Below are 10,911 nucleotides of genomic sequence, written 5' to 3'. Positions count from 1 at the left end.
AATAAAATATAACTCTGTGATTCTAGGTAAATAGCAGGTTAACTTTGATAGAAGATTTTTGAAGTTTAAATTGTTTAAAAGGATAAAAAAGGAAAATTTCATGTGATTTGTATTAGTAGAGAATGATTTGTCAGAGTAGAAAGACCGTCATTATTTACAGAAATACAAAATTCATCATACAAACTTAGTTTTGTAGTATGTTTTAAATAGAAAGATAAAATACGACATGAAGCATTAGGTATGTATTTATATTACTTTTACAATCAAAGTTGAAGAAATATTTCCATGGGTATTTGATTTTGCTTTTCTTTTTTCTTTCTTTCTTTCTTTCTTTTTTGTTCTTTTTTGCACTAACAGCACATTCACATAAGGATCTCAGACCCCTAAAGGCAGAAGGTACTGTCAGCAGCCAGAGCTGGCCAGGCCCTGCTTTCGGAGGTGGGGGAGAGGCATTCTTGACGCGTGTTGTTTGCTCAGAGGCACACCCACTCACTCATCCCTGGTGCAGGACTCTGCAACGGCCTCCTGACCAAAGTGCAGCCACAGCAGGTTGCTAAGCTGCATCTACCCTTGGAAACAAGCAGGAAAAAAGGGGCAAAAATGGAAGCAGTGGGGAGAAATATGTATGTTTGCCCATGGAAGGAACCACAAAGCACCACGATTCTGTCCTTTGCTTAGAAACCATCCGTGAGCCTCCTGCTTTATTCCAATTCCATTACACCTGCCTGAAATTGTCTCTCCCCTTTCTAAAAGGAATACTGGAACGAAGGTTCCATTGCCCCTCTCCCTTCCTCCCTGCTCAGGGCCCATGCAAACAGCAGGTCATTGTTGAGAAGGGCCTGTTGCAGTCACTCTCGTACCCTACAACCGCTGCCACACGCACCTACTAGTGACTGCCTGGACCTGTCAATAGATTTTATGTCCACTGAGCCCCGGTGGTGAGGTCCAGCAGCCACGGACAGGTTGAGTGTTTCCTTCTGCTGTCACAGAGCCCCCAAGTACTACAGACAATGAGGCTTCATACAGGAGCCATGGCCAGACTCCGTATGATTTACGCCTTACAGGAGAGCCTGTCCTTACAGGCATCAAGGTTGGAGGGTCCTGGGTCCTCCATAACCCCAGGGAGAGATGCTCGTCACTAGTCCTCCATCTTGATTCTTATGTCTCATCCTTTCTAGAAGAACTAGAGAGTGTTAAGTTCATTCTGGTTGAAGGAGTTCAAGTTAAAACTCTTCGGCTCTGGTTTGCCTTGGGCCTCATTGTTTTTAGATAATTTCTATTTCTTTATCCAGATGATCCTGATTTTTCTCAATCATTTCCTTCATCCAAGGGTGAGGCATCTTGATAAGCATGTTCCCAAAGCAAACCACATCTTCAGAGAGGCTGAGACCATTCTGCAGGGCTCTAAGGCCCTCTGGGCTTTGATTCCTTTTGGTGTCCACATCCACAATCTGCTGCTTGTCCACCAGCACTTCTTCAACAAGCTCCCCCACCTCGACCAGGTACCACAGAACTCACTCTGCATCAGGTGACATCATGGCACCCACCAACTCAGGTGCACAACCCCTCATTTGATCTTTCAATGCTGGAAGAAGCTGCTCCATTATTTAATTAAAATACCATTCAGTGTTTTGAAACTAACATTTTAACTCTGCAATCTTATGTGTATATATTTAACTTTAGGTTAAGGTCAGATAGGGCCAAAATGTGACTTGTTTAACCCTTCATAATAATTTCAATATTCCAAAGGTGATCTAGTCACCTTGGAGCATAATGAATGTTGCCTCCACATTGCCAGGTAGGGATAAGATGCCACTTCTACTTCAAAACTCTTCTAGGAGTTTTATAATTTTGCATTTTATATTTAGGTCTATGATCTATTTTGAGTTAATTTTGTAAGGGTGTAAGTTCTGTGTCTAGATTCTTTTTCTTTTTCTACTTTTTGCATGTGGAAGTTCAGTTGTTCCAGAACCGTTTGTTAAAAAGATGTATCTTTTTTCACTGTATTGTCTTTGTTCCTTTGTCAGCGATCAATTAACTATATTTATATGGATCTATTTCTGGGCTCTATTTAAGGGAGTATTAATAAATATCATTTGGGACGCTTCTGTGAGGAGGACTCAATCTTATCCTTCATTTATTAATTAAAAATAATTTGGTAATATAAATACATATTCCTGTACATATATTTTATATTTTGAGTTATAATTAAACACTACCTTGCTTATTTTATTACTAAAATTATTCTAGTTTTGTCCATTGAGAGTTCTTTTAAATTGGTTCCCGTGCCACTTTGACATAACCCCATTCATTTTTTTTATTTGCTTTGAGTTTGCTTTGAGCTTTTTCTTACTTCCTGTCACTATATGTATGCTGCTTTTATTTTATTTCATTTCATTTTATTCCTTTAGTCCTAGAATCTGTTATTGCTCCAAGGAGCCTCGTTCATTTCATCGCAAAATGGTAGCTATTACCTTTTGTACTTTGCTAATTTGTTTTCTTACAGATAATTTATACAAAAAAACTCCAAACCAGTTCTTTGTTTCTCAAACACTATTAATAGAAGATTTTCCTCTGTATTCTATCATAATCAATGTCATGGCTGTCTATATTACAACTCCTCCAAAGCAAAGCAAAATAAAACTAACCTGAACCTGGGCTACATCACTGATTCTTCATGCTCCCTTAGACCACACATAAAACAAACAAACAAATGAAAAAAACCATGTTTTATTATATTTTGTTGCCATTGATGCTTATCTTGTTGTTCTACCTCAAACATTGCCTTACTCCAATGTATTTTCCTTAATGAGGAAAAATTATGATAAACTCTGGTATGAAGTTACTGAAGAAATCAAGAATAATTGTTTCTACCCGTCTCACCATTGCCACCTGGCATCACTTCCTGCCTCCCCTCCAACCAACCAGCAGCATTGAATTTCTTGAAGTCTCCCAGGAGCCGCATGCTCTCTCATCTCCTGTCTCCACCCATGTTGTTCCCTCTGTTTGCAACAATTTTTTATGACCCTGACTCCACCAAAGACCATTCACTCTTCATATTCAAATTTAAGTTTCACTTTTACACCCCACCATGAACGTATATTACAGAGCAATCCAAATGGAGTAATAATTTACACAAACTTTGAAATGCATATTTCCATTAATAGAACAAACTATGTTTAATAAAAAATACTTGTTAGAAATCAAGAGAAAATGGAATTTTTTTAAAAAATGAATCCTTTATGTATTTATAATCATGTAAATATTTTGTGCATATTATTCTATTATGAAAGCTATTTGTCATATGAAGTAGAACTGTTTACTTTTCATTTGTTTATTCTTATAAATTATATTCTGTGAGATAACTCAATAAATAATAGCATATAATTTATTAGTGATAATAAAGATAATCATTTCTGAAAAATAACAGGCAATCATCTGAATAAAAACCCAAAGCTCATGTAATATATTGTCATCTAGCTAGTTAGAAATGAACTTGGGACTATAATCTTGTGTTTCAAAAGTTGAAAAAAAATTGCATACTTTTTTCAAAAACAAGTAGATTAATAGAGTGGGCACATGATTATTATTGTGCCAGACTTTCATTTTAGTTGGACTTTAAACATATATATATATATATATATATATATTTAGAATATATATATCCTAGTTTTCTGGTTTAACCTAGAAGACTTTTTCTAAGTATAAAATTAAAACAGCAATGTAATATAACTTAGTGATAAGCAAAGAACTTGCCTGACAAAAAATAATTTCTGCCCCTGCCTTCACTAACGTTCAAGATTCTTTCCCTTATCATAACCTTTAAATCTTCATAAGAAGACACATTGCTTATGAATATGCTCAAGGCATAATATTTCTGTTGAAAAGCAACCTATTAATTAAGAGTAAGGCATGGCAGCCAACCAGCAGAAAACAAATTACTGAGAACATAGGCTTGGGGCATGATACTTCTGCATATGTGTGAGTGAATATACGAATGTGCATATGTCTCTGTGTGTATATCCCTACAAAAGCTGCCAACAAAATGAGAGGTTAATAGGAGTTGACTAAAGGGCTGTCAAATCCAACAGGTTTAAGATCGTTTATATCAATAAATTTATGGTGAAAAAGGTATTTTATCATCAAAATATCAGTAAGGGACAACTTAAGACTAGTATAATATTAATAATTTAAAAATATATATGTTACGACTTGCTTTTTAGAAAATAGAACTATGAACATATTCCTTTCTCAAACAGATTACAATGCAGTTCGAGAGGTGAGGATAACACACTTAAAGTGACAGCAAAGAAGACAGTAACGTGATTAGATGCAAAAAAAAAAAAATGTGATGACTCTAAAAGCTGCAGGAAGTGAACAAAAGCTGTCACTCAAAAAATATTCGTGGAGATCTTGCAATATACATGTGTCTGGAAGTGTAATACACGAGAGTTTACAGTCATAGCAGAAGGGGAAGATATTTTATATGAAAGCAAAAGCGTGATGGAAAGCATAGAGAGGATTAAACCTGGCAGGTTTACAGAATAGGTGGATCTTTTCTGAAACAGGCTTTATAAAGCTTGTTGAGGTCAAAGTAAAGTTATACTAACATTTGTATAAATTCTCCTATAAATTTCAGTATACTTTGAAGATATTGCTTATTTGCCTTAAATTGCAGTTCCAAATTCCTCTAATTACTAACTCTAAGTGATCACTTAATATAGCTGAGCCTCACATTTTGAATTTGCTAAATTGCAATAACTTGTTTCCTGCTAGTTTTGCAAGGTAGCTTGTAAGAATTAAATAAGATTGCATGTAAAAATGTCCTAATGTTGTAATTATGATTTGAGTACATGATAATAAAAAGGTAAGCTACTGCTTAATAACTCTAACTTGATTCTTCATATATTCATGTTTGATATTTTAAATAAAGAAATAAAATAATGTAGAAAGTTTAAAAATAATAGAATATTTTATGAAACCACAAGTGAAGTAACCTGTTTCAGCCTTCTCATTCCTTGACCAAGAATTTCAATCTCCAGTTTTAAAACTGCAATACACTTCAGTCTACAAAACTGCTTCTGCTATTGGCCTTTAATAATGAAGATTAAATCAGATTCAGATAAAAACTCTGTTTAGTGCTTCATAACCTTCATGAGAAACTTTTGGGCATGGGTAAAAGTATGTATGAAATTAATCCGACTTTAATAAGTAATTCAAAACAATTATCTCCTATATACACTGTATTTTAGTTTCTCGAATTACATAGATTTTTATTTGAGAATTTAAATCTGAGAGACCAGCTTTACTTTCAGTCTGCTAAAAAAAATGATTATCTTATTCCTGCTACTCTTTCTCTTTCATCTCAAAAAAAAACAATTTATGCAGGATCTGGAAGTTTGTTTTAGTGATAAGTAGGTTTTGCAGAGAGGTTTTTGCATTAATGAATTAAAATTGTCTCTTATGTTAGCTAATTTATCTTATTTTAGTGAAGCTTTACTGCCATTTACTCCAAGGATTCTAACTGCTCAACAAGATTGCATAATTTTCCTGTCTGATCCAGAGTGTAATAATCTATCTGTTTTATAAAGAATAGTCTACTCCACAATATATTACTTACATTTTCTCAGAAGTGAGCTCTGATAAAATTGTTTCCTGGAAGAAGAGCATTTGAGAATTGTTTTTGCCAACTTCCATTTTCCCTTTTCCTTTGCACAGTAATTATTTTAAACACTTGTTTCTTTTGTATTTCTAATGTTCCTTATTGTACATATATCCTCTAATGTTACACACTTGAAGGTTAACTTTTATGCAGAAAAACATATAAACAGTAATTATGATTAATCAAATGTAATGTCAAAATTTCATATGACTGAACTTCTAGGATCTTAAATTATTCTTATATGTTTGTTATATATCATATTTACTAAATAATTTCATTCTATTTAGCTATAAAACATTACATATTTGATACATCCCTCCTTTATGAGTAGATAATGATGTCAATTAATAAGTGAAGCAAAAATATGTAAGTAAATATAGTATGGGCATTAATATAATTTAGGACATTTTATATATTAAACATATGTTCTCAGCAGGCCCAAGGGATATTTAGCAATGTCTGGAGACAATTTTAATCATCACTCCATTCATATCCCCGAATGGAGTCCAGGAATGTTTTTAAACATTCTATAGTACATAGAATAGTCTCCCACAACAAATACTTATCCAGTTAAAAATATTAATAATGTCAAAATTGATAAACCCTGATATAGAGGGAATTTATGATTCTTGTAATTTGTCAACTTGCTATGTATTTCTTGATGGAAAAGGAAGCACACATGTGATTTTTAGTTCCAACATCTCCCTTATACATTAGTCCAAATTGAGGTGTGCATTTCTCTGCTTAGTCATGTCATTCTCTTTATGAAATGTATGTAACTAGAAAGCCTCGTATTACCTAATGACAGAAATCTATCTAAATTATCTGTAGAGAGAAAAGGATGGGAAGCATTTCATGTTTCTGATAAATGATGACTATTACTGCATTATAAGCTATGTTAGTAAACAGACAGGGGAGATGAGTGTATGGTGCATAATTTACACATTAATGTAGTATTTAGCATCCAACACATTGTTTGAATTTTAATGAAAGAAAGGAATAGTAATTTTTCTCTGATCTATGTTTAGACAATTTTTGTGTGTCTGTAGAAAAATCTTGATCAATGCTGATTTACCTTGCCAACTCCCAAAAATATAACCTTTATAAACACTTCATCGTTGTTTTATCAATTGTACTTACTATGCTTATTTTGTTAATTATATACTTTGAATTTTGTGTGTTTTAAAATGGTCAAAATAATCATCATCAGTCATGATTTGGGTTGGGAAAATCTATTAAGTATACTAACTCACTTGGGTGAATTTATGGGCAATGAATGAAAGTACCCAGGGGTATAGTAACATTCCATAAACTGATCACCTTTGGGTAGATTTACAGGGATTCCAATCTACTGTTTGCTTCATTTATTAGAATTGTTTTGAAAGACTTCACAAACTGCATCATTGTGGAAAAGACAGAAAAATGTCTTCCAAGAGTTGGAAGATCTTGTCTTACTGTTCTCCCTTGAATTATTTCCCTCAACCTGGAAGGAAACTATTTCTCATATTATGCTTGTTTGATTCATCATGGTGATTAAAAGTGTTGCTTCTGGAACCTAACAGATCTGATGCTTGATTCATGTCTTTGCCATTTACTACTAGCTTTAATAATTTTGGCAAGTAACATAAACTTTATAACTCATAATGTAGTAGTCAAAATAGTGTAATAACAATTACAACCTGTATTATTGTGAAGATTAATTCAATATGCATGAAAATTTTTCAGTAAAATGCAGGACACACAATGTGTTTGGCGAATTTAATTAAATGAATTTTCAAAATATTGTGTCAAACAGCAAACTCAGAAGCCTAGATCACTTTTCTGATATATCCAGTGACCTACTTGCTATCTTTATCTGGAAGTTTAAAAATACAAGCACACCAGACTAAATGTCAGATCTGAACTCTTTTCCCTCCAAAACCTGCTTTTCTTTATTCTATTTCCAGGTAGTGAAGACATCCATAGAATTGCTCCAATTAGAGACCTAATAGTTACCCCTGCCTCCACCTTCACAGTAAGTCTTCATGTTCGTGACTCAGTAAGGGTCTTCTAGCTGCCTAATAGCACTAGAGATGGGTCCACTTGTCTGTATTTCTACCTCCTTGCCTTTTATTTTAAGCCATCATCATGTCTCCAACAGAAAGTGATAGCAAAAGTTCCTTCAGTCATAGCTTTGACTCTCTTTTCTTTTTCCCACTTATCTGTTTTTTCTGCATGGAAACCAGAGTAGTTTTTTAAAAAAAGATCAAATCATGTATTTTCTCCACTTAAAGGAAATGACTCCTTTACCACATTGTTCTTAAACTCAATTCTAAAACACTTAAGTTTTAAGTTTCTCTAAATTAAAATTGTAGAAGCCCTGAATTTTTTTTGCACTTTCCCATAAGCAATATAAAGTAAATACTGTACAAAATGACAACATATAACATTAGGAAATACAATAATTTTTATTTTTTCTTATAATAATAATAATTATTATTATTATTTTGAGATGTAGTCTTGCTCTGTCACCCAGGCTGGAGTACAGTGGTGCCATCTTGGCTCACTGCAACCTCTACCTCCTGGGTTTAAGTGATTCTCCTGCCTCAGCCTCCTGAGTAGCTGAGACTACAGGTGCGTGCTACTGTGCCTGGCTAATTTTTGTATTATAAGTAGAGGCGGGGTTTCACCATGTTGGCCAGGCTGGTCTTGAACTCCTGATCTCAAGTGATCTGCCCGCCTCAGTCTCCCAAAGTGCTGGGAATACAGGAGTGAGCAACTAATCTTTAATGGCTTTCATTCAGAGACACTCTCCCCTACTCCCATCGCCACATCCAACTGTGTAATTGACTCACTTTGCTGGTTCCCCTAAGCGCATGTTGAATAGGCCTCAAAAGAACAGAGCACCAAGGCCATTCTTAAGCCTCTAGCTTTACTTTCCAGCCCCTCTTATAACTATTTCTTTCACATCATCCAAGAATCCAGCCATTTTAAGTTGTGATTTTCTGCCTTTCTTGTAAGCATTCATAGTCACTGTTCCATTTACTTTGAATATATTTTTTTTCTTTTTTGTTAACTTATTCCTAATCTATTCTCAAGTACATCTAAATGTAATTCCTTCTGAAAGGCCTCCCCAACCCTTTCTTTCCTCATATGTTGAGATAGGCTCTTACCTTTAAAACCCCATGCTACTTTGCATTTACTGCTAAGACAGCCTTTTAATCCAAATTTTACTACTTCATTGCATGGCTCACAAGTAACTGTTTTCCTTTATGTCCATCTCAGAGATCAGCATGATCCAGTTTACTGCTTGTTTCTGTGTAACTCTTAAGCTAAGAATGTTTTTGTTTGTTTAATTTTTGGTTTTTGGTTTTTCACTTTTAAAATTGTTGCCAAAAATCAAAAGAATAATAATATTTCAGGACACATACAAATTTTATGAAATGCATATTTTAATTTCTTTAAATAGAGTAATACTGTAAATCATCCACTCTCTTTCATGTACACAATGCTTATGATTGCTTTTGCACTACATCTGTGGAGTAGTTGCAATAGAGATCATATGGTCTACAAAGCCTAAAATACTGACTATCTAGCTCTTTACAAAAATATTTGCCCATGGCTGGTCTATTATATCAGATGTCAAATTTCTTAAGGGAGAAATTATATTTTCACAATTATACCTTAGTCATCTGCTGCTCACTGTAAACATGTTAGATGAATAAGTGAATTAATAGGAATGAATGAATGTAATGAAAATGAATCAGTTCAATTTATTCAGCTGAAAGCAAAGTATGTCACCCTGGCTCAATCTAGGAAAAAAGAGACAACTGAAAGGAAGTATGTTAGGTCACAAAATAAAAGAAAATATTGAAGAATGAGGCCTTGGAGAGGATAAGAACTAGCATGGCTCATGAGATCTTAGTATCAGGAGCCATTGGATAATCCCCTGTAAGTAAAGAGATTAACTTTGAATCTATATTTGGCTCAAAGTTCATAATCCCGGGAGAAATAATCAGACCACTCCTTCACTAGGGAAAGGAATCACTTTGATTGGCAGTTCAATTTAGATATTCTACAAGCTTGAAGTAGACATTCCCAGCAATACTACTTATAAAAGAAAATTAGGGTTCCAGTGCCAGGATAAGGAGTGGTATTGATGCCAGCTAGACAACAAAATGACAAGATGTACCCTACAATAGAAAAAATGGGAGTCAAAATTATTTTAAATGGAAATATCTGGAAATTAGACTACATCTGCCTGTTCTAGGACATCTGTCTTCTATCAAATTGAAGAACAATTTATTCATAATTGTCTTACTCATTCTCATGAATTAACTAGCTTGGTTTTACATTATTGTTAAAACTGAAACCATAAATGATATTATTCATAGAGTACACTGAGTGTACTCTCCTTCTGATATTAGAAATATTCCTACCTGCCAGTTTAATTGGAGAAGATAAAACCATTATTTTGTTCATCAGAGATTTTACAATAACAGAGAGAAGAACTGGATTGCAACTTAGTGTATGATGATAAATACACTGGTTAGAATGTAAATATGAAATTGTCTAATTTCCAACATTTTTGTGATAAAGAGGTGAGCGACTATGGCATATTAGTGATGTCATGATAAAGGAGATGTCTCTAATAGTCTGAGAAACACAAAAGAAAAACACAAGTGATGGGCATTAATAATCCCAATATTATTTATCTTCTAGTATTTTTCTTTTCATTCATTTACTGAGTACTGACTGTTCTCCCAGCTCAGTATGACACATCAAATATTATAACTTTTCTCTCAACTGTTAAGCTTGTACTCTCTGAAAAACCTGTATTCATCCCTGAATAAGGCTGTACTGACAGCTTTTGGAGATCATGTAAGCTGTTACCACAATTATACCACTTTCATTCCAGTTGGGTACCACATATTTGAATCAGCTTTTGTATTTTTAATTCATGTGAGCCAAGTTCTTAAAGTGTCCACTTTGAAAAATGCCTGAAGGATTCATATGCAGCTCCAACAGGAGTTCTTTTTATTTTTGTTGTTACTTCCCAAATAAGTAGCCCTAAATTTTTTACTCCTTTCTCACAATGACTTCAAATGAATGTCTCGCGTGGAAAAGTTTATCTCATTAAGAGAAAGAGACAGCCGTTTAAAATGCTTACATGAAAATCAGCATTTTGTAGTCTTTTTAGTCACTAAACCACATCTGCTTAAAAAAAGTCATATCTAATAATGTTCAGCCCTTGAGAATAAAAGAAATCC

General features: G+C 34.0%; 1 pseudogene; it reads right to left on the bottom strand.

Annotated features, from left to right (window-relative positions):
- Positions 1-1,155: 1,155 nt before the first annotated feature.
- LOC116557044 lies at positions 1,156-1,538 on the bottom strand (annotated as a pseudogene).
- Positions 1,539-10,911: the final 9,373 nt, after the last annotated feature.

Source organism: Sapajus apella, unplaced genomic scaffold, assembly GCF_009761245.1.
Source record: "Sapajus apella isolate SASKATOON/1434 unplaced genomic scaffold, GSC_monkey_1.0 scaffold2, whole genome shotgun sequence".
In the NCBI taxonomy this organism is placed as follows: Eukaryota; Metazoa; Chordata; class Mammalia; order Primates; family Cebidae; genus Sapajus; species Sapajus apella.
This window is presented reverse-complemented; position numbering and strand designations above follow the sequence as displayed.